Here is a 26,376-nt window from a genome sequence, read left to right as displayed (position 1 = left end):
TATTGCAAACCCTTTTGATTGGTTTTGTTATAAAGTTAAAGTTCAATATAGTAGGCTAAGCTAAGCTTTGCTAAGCTAGAACAGAGGATTTTTGGACTTGTAGATTTGTAAACCTCATCCTGTAAACATTCATGTTTCTACATGTTAAACAAGCTACGAGGATGAGGGAAGGGGATGTTCCCTCCATTCTGGATGTTATATTTACAAGAGGAAGAGGTATTTATCATTCAGTACCTCTCTCCCTTGGGTAAAAGTGACCATGTCTTTTTGGGAATAAAGTATGCAATGCATTATAATCTGTTAGAAAATAAGCTTGAAGCAGTTGAAAAACCTGATTTGTGGAAAAGTCATTATGGGGAACTCAGATATTTCCTTAAGGAATTTGACAAACACTTGCTGTTAGGACATGAAGTAAATGAGATGTATGTCAAGTTTTGTGAAATATATGATAAAGGCACAACAAAATTTATTCCAAAGGAGAGATGCAGAACTAGGAAAAGGAGATTTGTTTATAGATGTCATCTGGATTTTTCCGAGTTTTGGAGTTTCCGTGATATTTTCTATTTTGATCAAAATATGTATAATGTTAATATTGATAAATGAACTTTCCTGTCTACTTAGGTAATGATTCCAAAGATCGTCCTTCCTTTCCTCCCGGGAATCTGGATGTAGCAGGTGCTCAATTGTCAAAAGTGAAAAATTTGGTTTGTCATCCGAATGCACCATATCGGTAAATTTTTTAATAATAATTTAAAAATAGTAAATGGCACTATTTTTGCAAAATCATTACAAGATCTATTATTCTAATAGGGGTTTGATAAAATACAGTAGAATGCCTACTGGTTTTACCTGTAATAGGGTTTGATATAGTTGATTATGGATATATTGTAATGAAATGCTCCTATTGCTAAGAAACACTTTTTTAAAAGAGTATTTTGTAATGAGCAGCTCTGAAAATCAGTTGATTACAGATAATGCTGCATAATACACTTAATGTGTGTATATGTTACCACAAGTGAGGTATATAATAGTATTTATGAGTAAGATGTAATTGTGTCTTTGACACTGATAAAATTAAGTACTGTGGTTTTATATACTGATAATTAGCTAAAAATATATACTGTACAAGTAAATAAATTATTTTACCTTGCACCGAGATCCACCAAGCCTGTATGGTGTGCGTTTCAGTACTTCGGAAATCTGGAACGATCTGGAATCTCTTATCTGCAATGAAACAATTCATATTATTGCACTTACCAAAACATGGACGAATGTAGAAAATAGAGAACTATTAGATGAATATCAAATAAATGGATTTAATCTATTTCACACAAATAGATATATTAGACAAGGAGAGGGAGTAGCCATGTATGTTAAGCAATATTTGAAATGTAGTCTCGAAAAGACTACATTTCAACAGAAACGTGCCACACACCAGTCACAAGACTGAACCTCATCGAGGCCAAACATCTAAATGAGAGCATGAACGAGTAAGAAATAATACTTTAACACCAGGCATCATACACACAATGAATGCACCTGCAGACACACAACGAGCACTATCAACATAGCAAAGATTACTCCATAAAAAAAAAATCATTAAATATGATTGACAATGAGATGAAATAATGCACAGTATGTCAATTTTGTGAAATTTTTTCATTACTGAACTAGGTTTTCAATGCTTACATTTGTTATTCTTGGCATTCTTTGCTTCATATCTGAAGCTTCGTTTTAAGTTTCCACTTCAGACGTGCCTTCCGCAGCTATGCATCTCTGGTTTGCAGCATCAAAATCATCTGCAATAGCTGAATATAATTAATAATATATCAGTGAGATATATATTTATCATTACCTAGTAGTAGTGAACACTAAGAAATAACATAAATCAGCTTTCTAAAGAGATGTTTAATAATATGACACACATGATTTGGAACTTATAACTGGGTTAAGTACTTTGCACATAAGTCTCAAGGAGCCATTAGGAAACCCTGCTTGTGATTAAAATATTATGCTGTTTTTATATACTGTATGTGCAGCACAGTACCTCGCCTTTCCATACACCAGCACTGGCCCTCACCTCTCAATACACCACCACTGCCCCTCACCTCTCAATACACCACCACTGCCCCTCACCTCTCAATACACCACCACTGGCCCTCACCTCTCAATACACCACCACTGCCCCTCACCTCTCAATACACCACCACTGCCCCTCACCTCTCAATACACCAGCACTGCCCCTCGCCTCTCAATACACCAGCACTGCCCCTCACCTCTCAATACACCACCATTGCCCCTCACCTCTCAATAACCACCACTGCCCCTCACCTCTCAATACACCACCACTGCTCCTCACCTCTCAATACACCACCACTGGGCCTCACCTCTCAATACACCAGCACTGCCCCTCACCTCTCAATACACCACCACTGCCCCTCACCTCTCAACACACCACCACTACTCCTCACCTCTTAATACACCAGCACTGCCCCTCACCTCTCAATACACCACCACTGCTCCTCACCTCTCAATACACCACCACTGCTCCTCACCTCTCAATACACCACCACTGCTCCTCACCTCTCAATACACCACCACTGCTCCTCACCTCTCAATACACCACCACTGCTCCTCACCTCTTAATACACCACCACTGCCCCTCACCTCTCAATACACCACCACTGCTCCTCACTTCTTAATACACCACCACTGCCCCTCACCTCTCAACACACCACCACTACTCCTCACCTCTTAATACACCAGCACTGCCCCTCACCTCTCAATACACCACCACTGCTCCTCACCTCTCAATACACCACCACTGCTCCTCACCTCTCAATACACCACCACTGCTCCTCACCTCTCAATACACCACCACTGCTCCTCACCTCTCAATACACCACCACTGCTCCTCACCTCTTAATACACCACCACTGCCCCTCACCTCTCAATACACCACCACTGCTCCTCACTTCTTAATACACCACCACTGCCCCTCACCTCTCAATACACCACCACTGCTCCTCACCTCTCAATACACCACCACTGCCCCTCACCTCTCAATACACCACCACTGCTCCTCACCTCTTAATACACCACCACTGTCCCTCACCTCTCAATACACCACCACTGCTCCTCACCTCCTAATACACCACAACTGCCCCTCACCTCTCAATACACCACCACTGCCCCTCACCTCTCAATACACCAGCACTGCCCCTCGCCTCTCAATACACCACCACTGCCCCTCACCTCTCAATACACCACCACTGCCCCTCACCTCTCAATACACCACCACTGCCCCTCACCTCTCAATACACCACCACTGCCCCTTACCTCTCAATACACCACCACTGCCCCTCACCTCTCAATACACCACCACTGCCCCTCACCTCTCAATACACCACCACTGCCCCTCACCTCTCAATACACCACCACTGCCCCTCACCTCTCAATACACCACCACTGCCCCTCACCTCTCAATACACCACCACTGCCCCTCACCTCTCAATACACCACCACTGCCCCTCACCTCTCAATACACCACCACTGCCCCTCACCTCTCAATACACCACCACTGCCCCTCACCTCTCAATACACCACCACTGCCCCTCACCTCTCAATACACCAGCACTGCCCCTCACCTCTCAATACACCAGCACTGCCCCTCACCTCTCAATACACCACCACGGGGACTGGTCAAGTCGTATACTGCAATTTCGGATACCGGGCTAGAAACAACTTCGTTCACTGAGAAGTTTGTACATACAAACCATTCCGTTCGTATATGCGCTGGTTTGTGTTCGCTGCTGTTCTCGTCTGAATAAATACATGGCACTTGTTCATATAATTAGCGCTTCCATTATTAGAATTATTTATCCATTATTAGAATAACAAGGTGCAAACCATACCCCCCTTACAGTTGAAATCTTTTATTTATATACAAGAAGGTACATTGGGTTGCGAGAGTACATAACATATATTAAGAAGGTACATTGTAGCAAGATTTGAGATTAAAGGATTTTATTTATTTATTTATTTATTTATTTATGCATATACAAGAATGTACATAAGGAATGTGAGGATACAATTATGGTAATTACAGTCTTGTAAAGCCACTAGCACGCGCAGCGTTTCGGGCAGGTCCTTAATCTAAGAAAATTTTAAGGAGGTAAATACTTGCAAAATTTATAGACAAAAAAATGATAACAGATTACATGGAATGAAAAAAAAAGATGAGAGAAAATTATAGGTACAGTATATTAAAGCACATAGGTAGCTATGATTGATTGCAATGACAGCTTAAAATGGTAGTTGACAACAAATTGGTAGGCACAATACAGCAGAAACAATATAAGATTGATTGCAATGACAGCTTGAATGGTAGTTGACAAAAATTGGTAGTCACAATACAGCATATGGCTAGCACATAAAGGAAGACAGCAATGAACACAATGATAAGGTTGTTTGATATTACATAAAAATTAGGAGATTGGGTACCACTAGGTACAGAGCAAATTTAAAGCTCAGTGTAGGAAACTAAATAGATGAAGTTAGGTACTTCTTGGTTTTGCTTTTAAATAAGGCAAAAGTTTTACAGGTTTTCAATTCACTAGGGAGTGAGTTCCATAGACTAGGTCCCTTAATTTGCATAGAGTGTTTACACAGATTAAGTTTGACCCTGGGGATATCAAAGAGATATTTATTTCTGGTGTGGTGATAATGGGTCCTATTACATCTGTCCAGGGAGAGTTTCAGAGCATGGTTTGCATTTAAGAACAGGGTTTTGTAAATGTAGTTGACACAAGAGAATGTGTGGAGGGAGTTAATATTTAGCAAGTTTAGAGATTTAAACAAGGGAGCTGAGTGTTGTCTGAAAGCAGAGTTAGTTATTATTCTGATAGCAGATTTTTGCTGTGTGATGATGGGCTTAAGGTGGTTTGCAGTGGTAGACCCCCATGCACAGATACCATAATTAAGATAGGGGTAGATTAGTGCATAATATAGTGAGAGGAGAGCAGAGTTAGGAACATAATATCTGATTTTGGAGAGTATACCAACTGTCTTAGAGACTTTCTTAGTTATGTGTTGAATGTGGGTGCTGAAGTTGAGTCTCTTGTCTAGGAATAGGCCAAGAAACTTGCCATCATTTTTATTACTGATGTTAATGTTGTCTATCTGTAGCTGAATTGCATTTGATGATTTGCTTCCAAATAAGATGTAGTAAGTCTTTTCGATGTTTAATGTTAGTTTGTTCGTTGACATCCATAAGTGGACTTTTTTTAATTCATTATTCACAACATTATTTAGTGTATGTGGGTTGAGGTTTGAGTAGATAAGGGTAGTATCATCAGCAAACAATATAGGTTTGAGAATATTAGAGACATTAGGCAGATCGTTTATATATATAAGAAATAGAAGAGGTCCTAAGATGCTGCCCTGTGGCACTCCAACGGTAATTGGTAGAGTGGAAGAAGTTGTATCATTGATGGTTACATATTGGTGTCTGTCACTAAGATAGGATCGGATGTAGTCAAGGGCAAGGCCTCGGATTCCATAATGCTGGAGTTTAAGTAAGAGGTAGTTGTGATTAACAGTATCAAAGGCTTTTCTTAGGTCAATGAAGAGTCCAATCGGAAACTCATTTTTGTCAAGGGCTGAGTAGATAATGTCAAGGAGACTAATGATTGCATCATTGGTACTCTTTTGGGACCGGAAGCCAAACTGGCAGGGGCTGAGTATGTCGAATTTTACAAGGTAGGAATAGAGCTGTTTGTAAATGATTTTTTCAAATATTTTTGATAGAATGGGTAGATTTGATATTGGTCTATAATTGTTTATGTCCGTCGGATTGCCTCCTTTATGGACTGGCGTTACTCTTGCTTTTTTTAGGATATTAGGGAAGGTGTGACACTCTATAGATTTGTTGAACAGTAGTGCTATGGGTGGGGCAAGGGCATGGGAGGCTCTCTTGTACACAATGGACGGAATTTCACTGGTGTTCCCTGCCTTGGTTTTTAGAGAGTGTATGATGGACACAACATCTGCCGGGCTGATTGGTGAAAGGAGAAGAGAGTTTAGATAGCTGCCTGAGAGATATGTGTTAATATGTGTCTGAGTCTGTGGGATTTTACTGGCAAGATTGGCACCGACCGATGAAAAGAAACTATTAAATTCATTTGCCATTTCTAAATCAGTTGACGGTATATCCCCATCCTTGTAGAGTTTTATTTGGTTATGTGAGTGTTGTTTAGTTCCTAGGATACTAGAGATAGTTTTCCAAGTGTTTTTCATGTTGCCTTTTGCTTCATTGAATCTATTCACATAATATGCAAGTTTTGCCTTTCTTATGATACTGGTAAGCATTGATGAGTACCTTTTAGCTACTTCCTTTGAAACTAGGCCAATCCTAACTTTCTTTTCATATTCATGTTTCTTGTTGAGTGAGTTGAGAATGCCACTTGTGAGCCATGGATTGTTTAATCTTTTGTCAGTTACTTGCTTTGTAAGAAGGGGACAATGAAGGTTGTAGAGGCTTAGAGTTTTGGAGAGGAAGAGGTTAGCTAATGAATTTATATCATGGGTATTATTGAATTCAGAATCCCAGTTAATATTGTGAAGTGCCTCTGTAAGATTGTCTAAAGCTGATTCACTGTGTAGCCTAAATGAAAGTTTCTTGCTTTTTGGTGGTGTTATGTCCATGTTAGCTATGAGAAAGGTAGGATAGTGGTCAGTTGTTTAGATTATACCAGATACAAGGGGAGCTGTTATGTTTGTCCATATGTGGTCCAAGGTAGTGGCTGATGTTTGAGTGACTCGGGTAGGTCTGGTGATAGTGGGGATTAGCATACAGAGTTCATGCTGTTAAGGAAATAGTCAACTTGAGAGCAGTTTTGTTGACCCAGGTCAATATTAAAGTCTCCTCCCAGAATGATGTGGTTTTTGTTGAGATTGTTGTTTATAATAAGATTCCTTAGGTTGTCTGAGAAAGAAGCTATGTTAGTATTAGGAAATCTATAGATGGCTCCAATAGTCAAAGAGGATTTAAGGGATTTAATTGTAAACTGAGCAAAAGTATATTCACAGTAGTCATCTCTGTCACTAATAACACTGTTGCAGATAAATGTATCTCGGTAATATATAGCTGTGCCACCACCTTTTTTATTAGGCCTACAGTTATGAATGGCTTTATAACCAGCTAAGTTGTAGAGTTGGGTATAGTCTTTATTTAGCCAAGTTTCTGTTAAAATAATGAACGATAGGTTAGTACCTAGTGATGTGAGTAGTGCATTTAAATCGTCAAAATGTTTACCAAGTGATCTAACATTTTGGTTATAAACTGATAGATAGGTGCTATTTTGGAGTTTGTTTTTAGCCTGGTGTGCTGTGAAATACTTACAATAATGATGATCAATGTGCTGGTTGGTATAGATATGAGACAGAAGATTTTGATCAGGATCAATATCAGTGTGCATAGAGATGCAGAGGGATCACGATACAAGATACACGATAAAGCAAAACCCAAGAATAAGAGCAGATACAATAAAATAGTAACAATTTAGAAGTAAAATAAAGATCCAATAGATAGCCAGGGAGGACACAGAAGTTACATAAAATAAAACACAAAAAATCAGTAGAGACTGACAATATAAATGTAAAATAAAAAATAATAATCATAAAAAAAAAAAAAAAATGATCTTGAAGATAATTAGCTTAGTAATGGTTAATATTAACAGGGAAATAAAAAGCCCTAGGTTTAGTGACAAGGGGATTAACTAAGAACAAATAATTAAGAGTATAAAACAGGCAAAGATGACAAACAAAAAATAAAGTAAAAATTAAAAATTTAAGACTAACACGTTTAGAAACAAGGCGCCCCCGAAGGAGGCTATTATTTGTTATGCACCCCATACTCAACCAGTTAGTAGTGGAGCAAAACATAGATTACATTGTCATAAAGTCTTAATCAGACCAATTCAATTCAATTTCTTTCTTTGTTATGCACCCCATACCCATCCCGTGGGCGGTGGTGTAAAGGATTACAGAGGCACATAATCGGTTCAGGAACTGAACCCTCTAGTTCGTTTAGCTAAGCAAATAACAATTTGTGACGCTAGTTACAAAATTATTAATATTATATATACATGTACACACTCTCATACATTCATGTACATATATATATACGTATACATATATACATACACATACATATCTAATCACCTACACAAATACACACATCAATAATCTTTGTGTCACAAGTGATCAACAAGAGGCTCACAGCAGTCACTATACAAGGCACTTTACATCTATGGTGAGTCACACAGTTACTAGTCTTGCTGCACACCCACCCAACTGGGCGGCAGCTTTACAGTCATGTGCATGCATTACCTACAGTAAGCAAATTTTGGATACTTCGCTAAGATTTCGAGCAGCACATCATTATGAATGAAGTACTTACACATTTCTTGGACACTATTGATGGTGTTATCTCTAAATTCCGCGATTTTTTCACATTCCATTATATAATGACGCAAAGTATGCGAATAGTTCTGCTGACAGAGTTTACATTTAGTCAAATCTACATCAGCAGATGTTACAAACTCCCAGAGGTACTTGTAGCCGAGCCTAAGCCTAGCAGTGGTAACATCTAGAAGTCTGCTAACATTATTGGATGACCCATAGACGTGCGGTTCTTCCTGCATAATAGAATGATGATAGATGGAGTAACTGGTGTGAATTTTACTTTGCCTCAAGTCTCCGAAATTTAGTTGATGTTCCTGGGATATTGCTGCCCTCAGGCTGCTCAAAGGCAGTCCAAGTTTGTAATCAATTCCCTCTTTACGAGCAAAAGTCTTGGGCAACTCATCAGTTCTCAGTGGCTATTTTTACATTATCATTTACAACTAACTTAAGTTAAATAACAACCAGTAAACAGACTGCTGTTTTCTAATTCTAGTTCAGGCACTTCCTGGGATAAAACGCGAACATTCCTTAAGGAACTGTGAGGTGCTTATCTGTTTTTCCTCGTAACGGTCCCAAAGATCCACAAATGTTCCTGTTTCTCTTTATTGCCCTTGCGGCGACTGGACTTTAGCTTTTGATCAGAAACCAGTTGGTATTGCAAGGTTATCAGGGACGCCTCACGGTACAGTAAGGGGATTGAAATATATAAAGCCAAGTTGTCCCTCACTGCCCTTTGATTCAGACGCTGGTGCCATCCTTCTACGTCATTGTTGGTCCTCACCAGTCGTCTGAATGATCACCAGTTCCCCAATTCCCACACACTGTTGCACAACCACGTATTTTTTATGTAATGAGTTAATTGTGTCGTTAAGGGTGGACTACTAGCCGACTTTTCTAATTCAGCAAACGCCTTACAATTATGTTGTACATACGTACCACATAAGTACGTGTGTGTTACACACGTACACACGTACACACACACGTACACACACACGAATGAGGGAAGGAGATATACCGTCAGTACTGGATCTAGTATTCACCAGGAAAGAAGAAGAGATTTTTGACATCCAGTACCTTCCTCCCTTGGGAAAGAGTGATCACGTCCTGTTAGACATTAAATATGCTTTAAGATATCATCTAGAAGAAAATGGGGACATTGAAACAGTTGATAAACTCGATTTAAAGAGAGGCAACTATGGGGAACTTCGAAATTTTTTTAATGAGTGTAATTGGACAGAATTGTTGCTAGGCAGGGAAGTAAATGAAATGTATGCCAAATTTTTAAAAATATACGAGGAAGGCACACAAACATTCATACCAAAACAGAGATGCAGGACCAGAAAACAGGATTGGTTTGACAGAAATTGTGAGAGGGCAAGAGACCAAAAGACACAAAAATGGAATCGGTATAGGAAGAGGCCAAACCCCCAAACATACCAGCGATACAAAGATGCGAGAAACAATTATACAGCAGTAAGGAGAGAGGCAGAAAGAAATTTTGAAAAAGGGATAGCAGATAAATGTAAAACAGAACCGGGCCTATTCTACAAATTCATAAACAACAAATTGCAGGTAAAGGATAATATCCAGAGGTTGAAAATGGGAAACAGATTCACGGAAAATGAAAGGGAAATGTGTGAAACATTAAATGAAAAGTTCCAAAGTGTGTTTGTACAAAATGAAATCTTCAGAGAACCAGACACAATAAGAATTCCAGAGAACAACATAGAGCGGATAGAGGTGTCTAGAGATGAAGTGGAAAATATGCTAAAGGAGCTCGGGAGGAACAAAGCAGCTGGCCCAGATGGCGTTTCACCATGGGTTCTGAGAGAATGTGCATCTGAGCTCAGCATTCCACTTCACCTGATCTTTCAGGCATCCCTGTGTACAGGAATCGTAGCAGACGTGTGGAAACAGGCTAACATAGTTCCAATCTACAAAAGTGGCAGCAGGGAAGACCCCCTCAATTATAGACCTGTATCATTGACAAGTGTAATAGTGAAAGTATTGGAAAAGCTAATCAAAACTAAATGGGTAGAACACCTGGAGAGAAATGATATAATATCAGACAGACAGTATGGTTTTCGATCAGGAAGATCCTGTGTATCGAATTTACTCAGTTTCTATGATCGGGCCACAGAGATATTACAGGAAAGAGATGGCTGGGTTGACTGCATCTATCTGGACCTAAAAAAGGCTTTCGACAGAGTTCCACATAAGAGGTTGTTCTGGAAACTGGAAAATATTGGAGGGGTGACAGGTAAGCTTCTATCATGGATGAAAAATTTTCTGACTGATAGAAAAATGAGGGCAGTAATCAGAGGCAATGTATCGGAATGGAGAAATGTCACAAGTGGAGTACCACAGGGTTCAGTTCTTGCACCAGTGATGTTTATTGTGTACATAAATGATCTACCAGGTGGTATACAGAATTATATGAACATGTTTGCTGATGATGCTAAGATAATAGGAAGGATAAGAAATTTAGATGATTGTCATGCCCTTCAAGAAGACCTGGACAAAATAAGTATATGGAGCACCACTTGGCAAATGGAATTTAATGTTAATAAATGTCATGTTATGGAATGTGGAATAGGAGAACATAGACCCCACACAACCTATATATTATGTGAGAAATCTTTAAAGAATTCTGATAAAGAAAGAGATCTAGGAGTGGTTCTAGATAGAAAACTATCACCTGAGGACCACATTAAGAATATTGTGCAAGGAGCCTATGCAATGCTTTCTAACTTCAGAATTGCATTTAAATACATGGATGGCGATATACTAAAGAAATTGTTCATGACTTTTGTTAGGCCAAAGCTAGAATATGCAGCTGTTGTGTGGTGCCCATATCTTAAGAAGCACATCAACAAACTGGAAAAGGTGCAAAGACATGCTACTAAGTGGCTCCCAGAACTGAAGGGCAAGAGCTACGAGGAGAGGTTAGAAGCATTAAATATGCCAAAACTAGAAGACAGAAGAAAAAGAGGTGATATGATCACTACGTACAAAATAGTAACAGGAATTGATAAAATCGACAGGGAAGACTTCCTGAGACCTGGAACTTCAAGAACAAGAGGCCATAGATTTAAACTAGCTAAACACAGATGCCGAAGAAATATAAGAAAATTCACCTTCGCAAATAGAGTGGTAGACGGTTGGAACAAGTTAAGTGAGAAGGTGGTGGAGGCCAAGACCGTCAGTAGTTTCAAAGCGTTATATGACAAAGAGTGCTGGGAAGACGGGACACCACGAGCGTAGCTCTCATCCTGTAACTACACTTAGGTAATTACACTTAGGTAATTACACGTACACACACACACACTCCTCAAACAGTGCAACAGCCACAGGGATTGGGGCACCACCCCCACATTCTACCCAACAGACACCCAACCCGCCCCATCCCCTGTCAGCCCCCCACTAAGTACCCACCTAGGGCACCCTCCCCCCACCCACCCCCCTCCCCCCACTCACCCCCCTTCTCCCCCTCACCCCTCTCCCCAGGACCTCCCTTCTCCCCCATCCCCTCCCTTCTCCCACATGCCTTCCCGTCTCTCCCACCCCCATGCCCTCCCTTCCCCCCCTCCCCCCTAAGCCCCCCACTCTCCCCCACCCCACCTAAGTCTTCCCCTCTCCCCCACTCCCCTAAACCCTCCCCTCTTCTTCACCCACCTCAGCCCTCCCTTTTCCCCCACGCCCCCCAAGCCCTCCACCCTTTTCTCTCCCCCCAAGCCCCCCCATCTCCCCTATCCCCCACAGCCTCTCCTCCCCTATGCTTCCCCAACCCTCCCTCTCTTACCCACCTCCTGTACCCTCCCCCTCTTATCCACCCCCTGTACCCTCCCCCTCTTATCCACCCCCTGTACCCTCCCCCTCTTATCCACCCCCTGTACCCTCCCCCTCTCCCCCACCACCCCAAGCCCTCCTTCCTCCACCAATCCCCCCGTGCCAGGTCCCCCCAGCTCCCACTCACCCCAGATCGCAAAGGTCCCCCCTAGAAAAGCAGAAGAGAGTCAGTTTCAGGGTGATGTACTCGAACATAGATGGGATCACAAGCAAGACAAGTGAACTAAGGGAAAGAGCACAGGAAGTTAACCCAGATGTAATCGGACTCACTGAAACAAAACTCTCTGGAATCATAACGAATGCCGTGTTTCCCCAGGAGTATACAGTAATAAGGAAAGAGAAGGAAGGTAGGGGAGGAGGCGGAGTGGCCCTACTCATGAGAAGGGAATGGAGTTTTAAGGAGATGGCCATCCTGGGCTGTGAGGAGTTCAGAGACTACATAGCAGGCACCATAACAATGCGAGGACCAAGAATAGTAGTAGCAGTAATATACAACCCTCCACCAAATGACAGGAGACCCAGTCAAGAGTATGAAAACAACAACAAGGCAGTTAACACTATAATTGAGAGGGCAGCCTCTGCTGCCTGTAGAAATAGATCCCACCTGCTCATCATGGGCGACTTCAATCACGGAAAGATTGACTGGGAGAACAAGGAACCGCATGGAGGCGAGGATACGTGGAGAGCCAAACTATTGGAGGTGGTGACAAGCAACTTTTTAACCCAGCATGTCGGAGAACCCACAAGGATGCGAGGCAATGACGAACCAGCGAGACTCGACCTAGTCTTCACTCTGAACGACTCCGACATAAGAGAAATCGGTTTTGAGGACCCAGTAGGAATGAGCGACCACAGTGTACTGGTGTTTGAGTACTTGATTGAAGAAGGGTTATTGAACTCGAGGAGGGATACCGAAACCAAAAGGTTAGCATACCGAAAGGGAAACTATGAGGGGATAAGAAAATTCCTAACAGATATAGCATGGGAAACAGAGCTCAGGGGAAAGACGGCCCAAGATATGATGGATTACATCACGCAGAAGTGCAAGGACGCAGCAAACAAGTTTGTCCCAGTCCAAAAGGAAAACAGAGAAATGAAGATGAGAAACCCATGGTTTAATCAAAGATGTAGGCTAGCTAAGCAGCAAAGTAAAAGGGCATGGAGAAACTATAGGAATAACAGGACACTGGAGAGCAGAGAAAGATACCAGAATGCCAGGAATGAATATGTCAGGATGAGAAGAGAGGCAGAAAGACAATACGAAAATGACATCGCAAGCAAGGCAAAGACTCAGCCTAAATTGTTGCATAGCCACATTAGGAGAAAAACAACAGTAAAGGAACAGGTTATGAGATTAAGGATAGGGGCGGAAGGATTCACTACAAATGACAAGGAAGTGTGTGAGGAATTGAATAAGAAATTCCAGGAGGTCTTCACCTTATAGCAAGGAGAAATTCCAGAGGTAAGTGAGGGAATAGCTAACCAGGAACCACTGGAAGAGTTTGAGATTACCAGTGGGAAAGTAAGGAAGTGTTTACTAGAGTTGGACGTGACGAAGGCTATAGGCCCAGATGGAATCTCCCCTTGGGTTCTAAAGGAAGGAGCAAGAGAACTGAGCCTACCACTCTCCATAGTGTATAACAAATCACTGGCAACAGGGGAACTGCCAGATATTTGGAAAGCAGCTAACGTAGTCCCGATATACAAGAAAGGGGATAGACAGGAGGCACTGAACTACAGGCCAGTGTCCCTAACCTGCATACCATGCAAGCTGATGGAGAAGATTGTGCGAAAAAAAACTAGTGGAGCATCTGGAGCGAAGGAACTTTGTAACACAGCATCAACATGGGTTCAGGGATGGCAGTAACCCTCACGGGGTTACTTGAATTCTACGACCAGGCAACAAAAATAAGGCAAGAAAGAGAAGGGTGGGCAGACTGCATATTTTTGGATTGTCAGAAAGCCTTTGATACAGTGCCACACAAGAGGCTAGTGCAAAAGTTGGAGATGCAGGCTGGAGTGAGAGGGAAGGTACTCCGGTGGATAGAGGAGTACCTAAGCAACAGGAGACAACGAGTCTGTGTGAGGGGTGAGGTCTCAGATTGGCGAGACGTCACAAGTGGAGTCCCGCAGGGGTCAGTCCTTGGACCTATACTGTTTCTGGTATATGTAAATGATCTCCCAGAGGGTATAGATTCGTTCCTCTCAATGTTTGCCGACGATGCAAAAATTATGAGGAGGATTGAAACAGAGGATGATAGTAGGAGGCTACAAGATGACCTGGATAGACTGAGTGAATGGTCCAACAAATGGCTGTTGAAGTTCAACCCGAGTAAATGCAAAGTAATGAAACTAGGCAGTGAAAACAGGAGGCCAGGCACAGGATACAGAATAGGAGATGAAGGACTTAATGAAACAGACAGAGAGAAAGATCTAGGAGTTGATATCACACCAAACCTGTCTCCTGAAGCCCACATAAAGAGAATAACGTCTGCGGCATATGCGAGGCTGGCTAACATCAGAACGGCGTTCAGGAACCTGTGTAAGGAATCATTCAGAATCTTGTACACCACATATGTAAGACCAATCCTGGAGTATGCGGCCCCAGCATGGAGCCCGTACCTTGTCAAGCACAAGACGAAGCTGGAAAAAGTCCAAAGGTATGCTACTAGACTAGTCCCAGAACTAAGAGGCATGAGTTATGAGGAAAGGCTGCGGGAAATGCACCTTACGACACTGGAAGACAGAAGAGTAAGGGGGGACATGATCACAACCTACAAAATCCTCAGGGGAATCGACCGGGTAAACAAGGATGAACTATTCAACACTGGTGGGACGCGAACAAGGGGACACAGGTGGAAGCTGAGTACCCAAATGAGCCACAGAGACGTTAGAAAGAACTTTTTCAGTGTCAGAGTAGTTAGTAAATGGAATGCATTAGGAAGTGATGTGGTGGAGGCTGACTCCATACACAGTTTCAAATGTAGATATGATAGAGCCCAATAGGCTCAGGAATCTGTACACCAGTTGATTGACGGTTGAGAGGCGGGACCAAAGAGCCAGAGCTCAACCCCCGCAAGCACAATTAGGTGAGTACAATTAGGTGAGTACACACACACACACACACACACACACACACACACCTTGTCAAGCACAAGACGAAGCTTGAAAAAGTTTAGTGGTATGCCAATAGGCTAGTCCCAGGACTAAGAGGCATGAGTTACGAAGAAAGGCTGCAAGAAAAGCACCTCACGACACTAGAAGACAGAAGAGTAAGGGGAGACATGATCACTACCTACAAAATTCTCAGAGCAATTGATAGGGTACATAAAGATAAACTGTTTAACACGGGTGGTAGGCGAACAAGGGGACACAGGTGGAAACTTAGTACCCAAATGAGCCACTGGGATGTTAGAAAGAACTTTTTCAGTGTCAGAGTAGTTAATAGATGGAATGCATTAGGCAGTGATGTGGTGGAGGCTGACTCCATACACAGTTTCAAATGCAGATATGATAGAGCCCAGTAGGCTCAGGAATCTGTACATTGACAGTTGATTGCCAGTTGAGAGGTAGGACCAAAGAGCCAGAGCTCAAGCCCCGCAACCACAACTAGGTGAGTATACACACAAACACGTACACATACACACACACACAAAGACACAAACATACACAGACTAATGCCTCTATTCACCTTGCAGTAAATAGGAACCTGAAAGTCTGTCCTGTCTGTGGGTGCAGTCTATAGAATTCCCAACACTGATGTGTCTGAATTCAACTCAAACCTTAGAAATCTAATACTTGATAACAGACTGAACAAAAACCACCTAATTATCGCAGGGGACTTTAATATTGACCTCTGCGAGCCAGAACACCCTACTGCTGTTAGCTTCCTCAACTGTATGAATTCCTGCTTCCTCATACCCTTAATCACTAGACCTACTAGAATCACTGATAGCACTGCCACGACTCTAGATCACATCTGGACCAACATAACCTCTCCGCTTACTTCAGGTATAATCACCGATAGCACTACAGACCACTACCCCACATTTCTCTTAACTAACATTAGCACACCACCTCTAGAAACAAGGGAGTTAAGCTTTAGGCTGCACAATGAAACTGCTATAAACAATTTTATAACTGCTGCTGATAATGTCAACTGGGAGTCTGAGTTAGGTAACATAGGGGACATCAACCTAGCAGTGCAATCTTTTCTACAAACAACTCTTAGCCTTTATAACACCCACTGTCCTAGGCTTACAAAACAAGTCACAAGCAAAAGGCTTAACAATCCTTGGCTTACAAAGGGAATACTGAAATCCATTAACAAAAAACACGACCTTGAGAAAAAGTATAGGTTAGGAATTGTCTCCAAAGAATTCTCAAAGAATTACTCATTATTGCTATCTAAGATAATTAGACGAGCCAAAACTAAATACTACGAAGATAAATTTACTCAAATAAAGAGCAACATTAAACAAACTTGGAGCACAATTTCACAAATATTGGGATCAAAGAAATCTTTAAATAACAAACCGACTCTCCTGTCTAATAACGATGGTCAGCTTTCAGCCTCTGATTCTGCTATTGAGTTCAATAGGTTCTTCTCTTCCATTGGTTCATCCCTTGCAAATGATATTCCATCTTCCAGTACTGACATTAAGGACTATCTTACAGGTAACTATCCACAGTCTCTGTACCTAAAGCCTATTAACTCCACTGACGTCAATGAGATAATCCTTTCCCTTACAACCAAGTCTGGTGCCCTTGAGGAGATACCAACTTTAATTTACAAAAAAGCCTCCAGATCTTTAGCCCCTGCTATTGCTTTGCTCATCAACAAGTCACTTGAACTCCAAACCTTTCCAGATATTCTAAAAAAAGCGAGAGTAACGCCTCGTTACGACGCCTGTGACGCCTGTGGGGTCACGACGCCTGTGACGCGTGACGCCTGTGGGGTCCCCACAAATGTGGTGACCCCACAGATGTTAACAACTACAGACCTATATCAATCCTGCCAAACTTGTCAAAAATTTTTGAAAAACTTATATATAAGCAGCTTTACTCATATCTAGCCAAACTCAATATACTTAGCCCTTGCCAATATGGCTTCAGACCCAAAAAAAGCACTAACGATGCACTTATTAGTATGCTTAACTCGATTCATACAGCTCTTGATAAAAAGGAGTTCCCTGTTGGGTTATTTGTGGACCTGCATAAAGCTTTTGATACTGTCAACCACCATAACCTTCTTCTTAAATTACATCATTATGGAGTCAGAGGACACTCCCTACAATACCTCGAGTCCTACCTTACTGACAGGCTCCAATATGTTTCTGTGAATAATACAATTTCTCCCACCCTACCCATCAACATTGGTGTTCCTCAGGGCAGCATACTTGGCCCTCTCCTCTTTCTCATCTACATTAATGACCTTCCAAATGCCTCCCAACACCTCAAACCAATTCTATTTGCTGACGACACAACCTTCATTTACTCCAGTCCTGACCCTCTTGCTCTAAATGCCACAGTAAATACTGAGCTAAATAAAGTCCATCTTTGGCTAACTGCCAACAAACTCACCCTTAACATTGACAAAACTTTATATATTCTGTTTGGCAATAAATCCTCTAGTCATATAAATCTCAAAATAAACAATACCCAAATTTGTAACAAATTAGATGGCAAATTCCTTGGCATTCTCATTGACCACAAGCTGAATTTCCAGGGACACATTCTAAATATATCAAAAAAAGTTTCAAAAACTGTGGGCATTCTTTCTAAGATCAGATATTATGTACCACGCCCTGCCCTGGTGACTCTCTATTACTCCCTTATCTAAACTATGGTATTTGTGCTTGGGGTTCTACTACCCAAAATCACTTACGTCCTCTAATTACCCAACACAAAGCTGCTATTAGAACAATATCCAACTCTGGCCCCAGACATCACTCGGTACCCCTACTCAAATCTCTGAATATGTTAGATATTAAGTCACTGCACATTCTCTCATGTGTATTATACATATATAAAACGCTAAACTATAATGCCAATCCTGATCTTAAAAGCTTCATAGAAGGTTGTAACAGAACCCATGAGCACCACACCAGAAATAAATACAGTTTTGATATTCCTAGAGTACGTCTTAATCAAACTAGAAATGCTCTGCAAATCAAGGGGCCCAGAATGTGGAATGACCTTCCCAACCATGTTAAAGACTGTACCTCTCTCAACCAGTTTAAGATAAAAACTAAACACTATCTAATAAATTCCCTGTAATCTACCTCACTCCTCTATTGTCAACCCATGTCTGTTATTTTTTTTTTTTTTTATTTTTTTTTTTTTATTCTTTTTTTTTTTTTTTTTTTTTTAATCAACAGTTTGTCAACCTATTGTATTTGTGCTGCTTTTTCAGTCATGTTCCCCCTTTTTCTATCTTTATTTGTATTTGTTCTCAACACTTTTTATTCTTTATGCTCAATTAGTATTAAGTTCTAGATATTTATGTTTTTCTTGCCCGAAACGCATTGCGTAATAGTGGCTTTAGGCATTGTATGTACTAGCTCTATCTATATATCAATCCATTAATGTAACATCACTTGTATGTATATACCTTACCTGAATAAACATCTGAATCTGAATCTGAATATATATATATATATATATATATATATATATATATATATATATATATATATATATATATATATATATTGGTGTATATATAATGTATATATATATATATATATATATATATATATATATATATATATATATATATATATATACGTATATACGTATACATATATACATACACATACATATCTAATCACCTACACAAATACACACATCAATATATATATATATATATATATATATATATATATATATATATATATATATATATATATATATATATATATATATATATATATATATATATATATATATATATATATATATATATACGTATATACGTATACATATATACATACACATACATATCTAATCACCTACACAAATACACACATCAATATATATATATATATATATATATATATATATATATATATATATATATATATATATATATATATATATAGTGCCTGTTCATTACAACTATTTAACACTGGGAAGGAATCAGGATAAGGATTTGGGATGGGATGGGGAGGAATGGTGCCAAACCACTTGGACGGCGGTCGGGGATTGAACGCCTAGGACTGCTACTGTGCATTTAAATTACTAACTTACCTGAGAGTCTATATCCCTACATGTCAATGTTTGTGTATACTGGTAATGTGAGGAACATACAGAAGATAAGGGTAGCTGAACACCACAAAATGCTGAAGGACAACTTTATTAAAGTTGCATAATGAAATGTGTAAGTACTTCATTCATAATGATGTGCTGCCCGAAATCTTAGCGAAGTATCCAAAATTTGCTTACTGTAGGTAATGCCTGCACATGACTGTAAAACTGCCGCCCAGTTGGGTGGGTGTGGAGCACATGACTGTAAAGCTGCCACCCAGTTGGGTGGGTGTGCAGCAAGACTAGTAACTGTGTGACTCACTATAGATGTAAAGTGCCTTTTATAGTGACTGTTGTGAGCCTCTTGTTGATCACTTGTGACACAAAGATTATTGATGTGTGTATTTGTGTAGGTGATTAGATATGTATGTGTATGTATATATGTATACGTATACAGTGCTTCCTCAGACTAACGAACCCCGCTCTATCGAATTCCCGGAAGAGCCGAACAAATTGAATTCGGTACCAAATGTTCAGTGGAACATACAAATGTTCGATTAAGTGAGGAATGTTCGTCCAAGCGGTCACCGAGGCCGAGCGTCAGAGCTGGCTGTCATCAACTATGATTCGCCAGAGTGTAAACAGTTATGTAGTGTTTTATTATCCCTACCCATTGTTTCTAGGGAGAAATGGTGATAAAATAGTGTCAGGGGGGGCATTGGTGAGAGAGTTGTTGTCAGGAGGCAACACGTGCTCCCCCGCCCCCTCCCTCCTTCCTCCACCTGACCACAGAGACCACTCACTCTCCTCTCGTCGTCAGATGCCAAGAGTCAATTTAATGATAATTATCGCATTATCTACACTGAAAATAGCCTTTTTATTAGAAAAAAGTCATATTGGAGCAATAATAATGGTGAAAATTGTAATATATACAGTACATATTTTAAACAGTTTGAACACATTTCCTTTTCACAGAATTTTTAATACAATTGGGGTGTAGATAACAGCTAGCATTGTGTGGCCGGCCGGTCGCTCCCTGAGCCATTGGGAGGGGGGGGGGGGTGGGAGGGGGGGGTTGTTTCCTGGATCCATCCCTCCCTCCCTCTAACAGCCTACGTACTGTACTAATACCTATAAATTTTGAGGAGGCCAATAAAACAAGCACAGGTCGTGTGAACGTTAGGCCTTGGTGAGGTGGCTGGCATCATTTGTGGTGGTGTCAGGGGAGGCAGGCGGTGTCAGGGGAGGCAGGTGGTGTCAGGGGAGGCAGGCGGTGTCAGGGGAGGCAGGCGGTGTCAGGGGAGGCAGGCGGTGTCAGGGGAGGCAGGCGGTGTCAGGGGAGGCAGGCGGGGTCAGGGGAGGCAGGCGGTGTCAGGGGAGGCAGGCGGTGTCAGGGGAGGCAGGCGGTGTCAGGGGAGGCAGGCGGTGTCAGGGGAGGCAGGTGGTGTCAGGGGAGGCAGGTGGTGTCAGGGGAGGCAGGCGGTGTCAGGGGAGGCAGGTGGTGTCAGGGGAGGCAGGCGGTGTCAGGGGAGGCAGGTGGTGTCAGGGGAGGCAGGCGGTGTCAGGGGAGGCAGGCGGTGTCAGGGGAGGCAGGCGGTGTCAGGGGAGGCAGGCGGGGTCAGGGGAGGCAGGTGGGGTCAGGGGAGGCAGGTGGTGTCAGGGGAGGCAGGTGGGGTCAGGGGAGGCAGGTGGGGTCAGGGGAGGCAGGTGGTGTCAGGGGAGGCACATGGGGTCAGGGGAGGCAGGTGGTGTCAGGGGAGGCAGGTGGGGTCAGGGGAGGCAGGTGGTGTCAGAGGAGGCAGGCGGTGTCATGGGAGGCAGGTGGGGTCAGGGGAGGCAGGTGGTGTCAGGGGAGGCAGGTGGTGTCAGGGGAGGCAGGTGGGGTCAAGGGAGGCAGGTGGGGTCAGGGGAGGCAGGCGGTGTCAGGGGAGGCAGGTGGTGGAAAGAGGCAGGTGGGGTCAGGGGAGGCAGGTGGGGTCAGGGGAGGCAGGTGGGGTCAGGGGAGGCAGGTGGTGGAAAGAGGCAGGTGGTGTCAGGGGAGGCAGGTGGGGTCAGGGGAGGCAGGTGGTGGAAAGAGGCAGGTGGTGTCAGGGGAGGCAGGTGGGGTCAGGGGAGGCAGGCGGTGTCAGGGGAGGCAGGCGGTGTCAGGGGAGGCAGGCGGGGTCAGGGGAGGCAGGCGGGGTCAGGGGAGGCAGGTGGGGTCAGGGGAGGCAGGTGGTGTCAGGGGAGGCAGGTGGGGTCAGGGGAGGCAGGTGGGGTCAGGGGAGGCAGGTGGTGTCAGGGGAGGCAGGTGGGGTCAGGGGAGGCAGGTGGGGTCAGGGGAGGCAGGTGGGGTCAGGGGAGGCAGGTGGTGGAAAGAGGCAGGTGGGGTCAGGGGAGGCAGGTGGTGGAAAGAGGCAGGTGGGGTCAGTGGTGGAAGGTGTTGTCAGGGGAGGTGGAAGTGGAGAGAGAAGGGTGGTGACCACGCATGGTTGCCAAACCTCTCATTCATACTCTATTATAAATCTCAATCTTAGCTGTAAAATATTTATGCCAAAATATGTTAATTTTCGTGTATTAATATACATTATTAATCACTAACACGTTTTATTGTTTCCTGAAGAAAACAATAGCTGACTTGGCATTGTGGTGTGTATGGCCGGGTACCTGGGGGGTGGGGGGGGGGTCCTGGAGGTGTGAGAGGAGACCTGTCAACCCATCATTTTTTTTTGTCGGGCGAGTTGAGACGCTTCCAAGCCTGCTGCTTCAATACACGGTGTAAGTGGTGTGGTATGATTTGGGTGGTGTGGTGTGGTTTGGGTGTGGGGGGATGATGTGGGTGGTGTGGGGTGTGTGGGGGATGGTGTGGGGGATGATGTGGGTGGTGGTGTGGGGTGTGTGGGGGATGGTGTGGGGGATGGTGTGGGTGGTGGTGTGGGGTGTGTGGGGGATGGTGTGGGGGATGATGTGGGTGGTGGTGTGGGGTGTGTGGGTGGTGGTGTGGGGTGTGTGGGTGGTGGTGTGGGGTGTGTGGGTGGTGGTGTGGGGAGTGTGGGTGGTGGGGGCGAATGGTGTTAGTGGTGTGGGGGATGGTGTGGGTGGTGTGGAGGATGGTGTGGGTGGTGTGGGGGATGGTGTGGGTGGTGTGGAGGATGGTGTGGGTGGTGTGGAGGATGGTGTGGGTGGTGTGGAGGATGGTGTGGGTGGTGTGGGGGATGGTGTGGGTGGTGTGGGGGATGGTGTGGGTGGTGTGGGGGATGGTGTGGGTGGTGTGGGGGATGGTGTGGGTGGTGTGGGGGATGGTGTGGGGGATGGTATGGGGGATGGTATGGGTGGTGTGGGGGATGGTATGGGTGGTGTGGGTGGTGTGGGGGATGGTGTGGGTGGTTTGGGGGATGGTGTGGGTGGTGTGGGGGATGGTGTGGGTGGTGTGGGGGATGGTGTGGGTGGTGTGGGGGATGTGTGGGTGGTGTGGGGGATGGTATGGGTGGTGTGGGGGATGGTGTGGGTGGTGTGGAGGATGGTGTGGGTGGTGTGGGGGATGGTATGGGTGGTGTGGGGATGGTATGGGTGGTGTGGAGGATGGTGTGGGTGGTGTGGAGGATGGTGTGGGTGGTGTGGAGGATGGTGTGGGTGGTGTGGGGGATGGTGTGGGTGGTGTGGGGGATGGTGTGGAGGATGGTGTGGGTGGTGTGGAGGATGGTGTGGGTGGTGTGGGGGATGGTGTGGGTGGTGTGGGGGATGGTGTGGGTGGTGTGGGGGATGGTGTGGGTGGTGTGGGGGATGGTGTGGGTGGTGTGGAGGATGGTGTGGGTGGTGTGGAGGATGGTGTGGGTGGTGTGGAGGATGGTGTGGGTGGTGTGGAGGATGGTGTGGGTGGTGTGGAGGATGGTGTGGGTGGTGTGGAGGATGGTGTGGGTGGTGTGGAGGATGGTGTGGAGGATGGTGTGGGTGGTGTGGAGGATGGTGTGGGTGGTGTGGAGGATGGTGTGAGTGGGGTGGGGGATGGTGTGGGTGGTGTGGAGGATGGTGTGGGTGGTGTGGAGGATGGTGTGGGTGGTGTGGAGGATGGTGTGGGTGGTGTGGGTGGTGTGGAGGATGGTGTGGGTGGTGTGGAGGATGGTGTGGGTGGTGTGGAGGATGGTGTGAGTGGGGTGGGGGATGGTGATTCTCGCATCTCAGATTATTATTGACACCAAAAGAGCATGAAAGATATTATAATGAAGCACCACACAACAAAGAAACAAACTAATGTGTCCTGGCATATGTTTAAAAAAAAAAAAAAAAATAAGAAGGTTGTTGGGGCCGGACGGATGGAACGAATTCCGCACTGGAACGAATCGGCTTCGCCCCATATAGTTCGTTCAAGTGAGGACACACTGTATACGTGTGTATGTATGTATGTATGTATGTGTATATATATATATATATATATATATATATATATATATATATATATATATATATATATATATATATATATATATATATATATGTCGTACCTAGTAGCCAGAACACACTTCTCAGCCTACTATGCAAGGCCCAATTTGCCTAATAAGCCAAGTTTTCATGAATTAATTGTTTTTCGACTATCTAACCTACCTAACCTAACCTAACCTAACTTTTTCGGCTACCTATCCTAACCTAACTTATAAAGATAGGTTAGGTTAGGTTAGGTAGGGTTGGTTAGGTTCGGTCATATATCTACGTTAATTTTAACTCCAATTAAATAAAATTGACCTCATACATAATGAAGTGGGTAGCTTTATCATTTCATAAGAAAAAAATTATAGAAAATATGTTAATTCAGGAAAACTTGGCTTATTAGGCAAATCGGGCCACGCATAGTAGGCCGAGAAGTGCATTCTGGCTACTAGGTACGACATATTATATATATATATATATATATATATATATATATATATATATATATATATATATATATATATATATATATATATATATATATATATATATATATATATATATATATATATATATATATATATATATATATATACGTATATACGTATATGTACATGTATGTTGCATTCTCGCAAATTCCCGTTCTCGCAAATTTAATAAGTCAATATTGACTTATTAAATATGTGCATAGGTGACATACTTAACATAATAGATACCCTTAAAAAGATTCATAGAAAACACCGACCTTACCTAACCTTGTTAGTATCTTAAGATAAGCATCTTATTGCTTCGTAATTACAATTATTACTTAACCTATACCTATAATAGGTATAGGTTAAGTAATAATTGTAATTACGAAGCAATAAGATGCTTATCTTAACATACTAACAAGGTTAGGTAAGGTCGGTGTTTTCTATGAATCTTTTTAGGGGTATCTATTATGTTTAGTATATCACCTATGCACGTAGTTAATAAGTCAATATTGACTTTACGAATTTGTGAGAACGGGTTGCAGTATGAGTGTGTGTACATGTGTATACAACATTAATAATTTTGTAACTAGCGTCAAACATTGTTATTTGCTTAGCTAAACGAACTAGAGGGTTCAGTTCCTGAACCGATTATGTGCCTCTGTAATCCTTTTACACCACCGCCCACGGGATGGGTATGGGGTGCATAATAAAGAAAGAAATAGAAGAAATTGAAATTGCATAATACGGTTATTGACATTCAATAATTGTAAGATAAAGCAATGAGGACCAAATGGGAGACCAGTGATCAGATGAATATTACAGACTCCAGGGTAGCCTTCTCTTCTTGTAAATAAATGAAAAAATAAATTCGTTTGTTTAATTCTAATGCTTGTAGGCGAGAACAGTTGTGAACGCCAGCTAGCGCACAAGTACATGAGCGCCCAAAATACTTTTACACAAAAGACATGTACAGACAGGCGTGTGGCTTCTGACTTCTTTTTTATTGATTAATATTAAATATTAGGCGCTTACCTATAATAGTTATCATTTTATACAAGTATAACTCTCACATAATAAATATAAAAGGAGTTTATCCAAAAACTGATATTAGTGTTGTGTTTTGTGCGTTGTATCGTGTTTGTGGGCATTCGGGTGTGTTGTGTTTACGCTGGCGGGCGGCGTCCTTACCAACTCCGGATTATGTCTATTACATCACTAAATTTCATTTAATAACTATATGCCTGTTAAGTATAAGATTTTAATTGTTAATAGCATTATATTGTCGTTTTAATATGGAACACGTACACATATGCGAAACGTCGAAAGCTGGTGTCCGAAGTGGTAAAAATATTAGTGTGCGATGTTGTCAATGTACGGAGTGTCTTGTATCCACCACCACTGCCCCTCACTTCTCAATACACCACCACTGCCCCTCACTTCTCAATACACCACCACTGCCCCTCGTCTCTCAATACACCACCACTGCCCCTCACCTCTCAATACACCACCACTGCCCGTCACCTCTCAATACACCAGCACTATAGCCAGCACCAGAATCTAATAATATTATAAAATATAAGTGTTTACTTACGATAATATTTGCGTGATTGCATGAAGCGTTTGTCTTCTTGCTGACTGCACGGACCACAAACTGACCGCTTTGTTGATGTTCCTGGCGGCGGATGACGCTGTGACGTCACAGGTGAGGGACGCTTTGCGCACTACTCAATCGTCGCTTGAACCCATCATAAAAGTTTTGTTATTTTTATTATTTTATTTTTATTTATTTTTATACAAGAAGTTACACTGGAGGTTAACAGAGAATATAGAAAATAAGTTGAATTAACATTCTTGTAAAGCCACTAGCACGCATAGCGTTTCGGGTAAGTCTTTAAACTAACAGTTTTTTTTTTTGATAAATTAACAGTAAAATTGA

The 26,376-nt window shown here is 42.7% G+C and overlaps 1 long non-coding RNA gene across 1 annotated transcript in view; it reads right to left on the bottom strand.

The window, feature by feature from the left end:
- The window catches only part of LOC138357172 (uncharacterized), a 96,315-nt gene extending 70,139 nt beyond the window's left edge, over positions 1-26,176 (bottom strand). Inside the window, exons 1-3 of the long non-coding RNA XR_011224851.1 lie at positions 26,032-26,176; positions 1,690-1,799; positions 1,147-1,224 (exon numbers count right to left, since the gene is read on the bottom strand). This is a non-coding gene — a long non-coding RNA (uncharacterized lncRNA). The remainder of the gene's footprint in view (positions 1-1,146; positions 1,225-1,689; positions 1,800-26,031) is intronic.
- Positions 26,177-26,376: the final 200 nt, after the last annotated feature.

Source organism: Procambarus clarkii, chromosome 76, assembly GCF_040958095.1.
Source record: "Procambarus clarkii isolate CNS0578487 chromosome 76, FALCON_Pclarkii_2.0, whole genome shotgun sequence".
Lineage (NCBI taxonomy): Eukaryota > Metazoa > Arthropoda > Malacostraca > Decapoda > Cambaridae > Procambarus > Procambarus clarkii.
Note: the sequence above shows the minus strand (reverse complement) of the source record. Positions and strands in the feature narration are given on the sequence as shown.